This window comes from Dendroctonus ponderosae, unplaced genomic scaffold (genome assembly GCF_020466585.1).
Source record: "Dendroctonus ponderosae isolate FM_Combo_2020 unplaced genomic scaffold, Dpon_F_20191213v2 Dpon_F_20191213_11, whole genome shotgun sequence".
Lineage (NCBI taxonomy): Eukaryota > Metazoa > Arthropoda > Insecta > Coleoptera > Curculionidae > Dendroctonus > Dendroctonus ponderosae.
Window position 1 is genome coordinate 2690954 of NW_026017213.1, and position 1649 is coordinate 2692602.

A 1649-nucleotide genomic window follows, 5' to 3' on the forward strand; every position below is an offset into this window, starting at 1 on the left:
TAGAATATAATAATATCGAACAAAAACGGAAATAATACAGAGCGACTTAGAAACCCACTTTAGAGAAACAATCATGTTACATAAATAGGACGTAAAATACTCCTTAATACACCATTTGCCGTTCTTTGAACGTCGGTTTATCAACGTTTGCAATCGATTTTTGCAAAATTAGACCAGAAACAACATAGAAAACGCCACGACTGCCGTAGTACCTAAAAAAACGTCCATGGGACATTGAAATCAGACGCAATTTGCCACTAGGATGCTTAACGCAAAAAAAGATGTTTGCAGCTGCTTGCAACGTTCATTTAACGTTCTTCGATCGGCAAATGAACACTTCACTTATGAAATTAGGCGTTTTTCGATCAAGTATGATTCTGGAACATCATTTGCATCTTCAAAGTTCCTTGCCATTCGTTGCACTGTTAAACAACGTGCGTGGGACGCAAAGGAAAATTAAATCCGGAAATTCATTTCAAATGCAATTTGATCAAAAGTAACGTCCAGACAATGTCTTTTGCACGTCAAGCAAACCCATTGAATAGATTTTAAGGGCGGAAAGTTTCCATCGTGGTGAAAAATGCCCAACTAATCGCACCGACTGAAAAACGTGGAAATTGCCAGGCTTTTGCCAGGCTCAAGCAGTTGAAGCCGCTTCCCAAATGTTTGGGGCGGATGTCGACGAGTTTAATCTACTTTCCATAGTTGGAGCGACTTTAAAAGCGGAATTAATTCGAAATTGGCGAAAGTTTCCGAGGTAAAGAGGGCGCATTTCCTTAGATGCATTAAACAATTTGTGTGGCTTCGCTGAAATTCGTCCGGCAGCTGTAGGGCGAAGGCTTTGCTAATAATCACTGAAACTTTTCCTTTTTGCAGGAAAAAATCCACCGGAAGGAGTTAAGCTTGGCCAGCTGCAGGTGAGGATGTGGGTGTATCATTAAACCTGCCAAAGGCTCCAGATCGTGCAGCTCAACCATGTTTTGGCAGAAAACGATGCAACCAAAGCAAAGCCTTCCGCACATACCATTTACATAACAGCCCGCCTGTTTATTGCAATAAAGCTCGCCTCAACCTCGCAATAAATTCCGGTTAGAGCTTGCGATACTTTAAAGTTTAGAGCGGAGATTTGGCACTTTGATGTGGCCACGTCGGTCCGCAAAACGCATTATTCAGGACCTGGAAAGTTCGGCCGGATGTCGATATTTCGAAATAATCCAACTTTTGATTTATTGCGGACGAAACTCTTTCATAGGAGGTCATTCAGCGAATAACAGCGCTCTTAAATGAGCAGCTCTATTCGTCTGCAGTATAGCGTGGCCATCTGCCGGCAGGAGGCTCAAAGCCAACAATCCGATAACATTCGCCAGCTCTTTATTGAGCTGAACCATGTGGGCAAACGGGACAGTTTTCCTGCAGGCTCGGAGGATCGATTTGAGAGCAGATTGAGGCTCCATCTGTGCACAGAATCTGATCCTGTTGTATACAACTCAATAGCCAAAGAGTCTTTAGATGAACATTTGAAGGTCTTTGATGCCCCTACTAGGTTTTATCTTTAATTTTTCATTCGGCAGCTAGTTACTGTTGTGTTTAGAGATACTTTGCTTAAACTTAAACTTTAAGATCATTTTCCCTGGAACCGAGAAACAAAA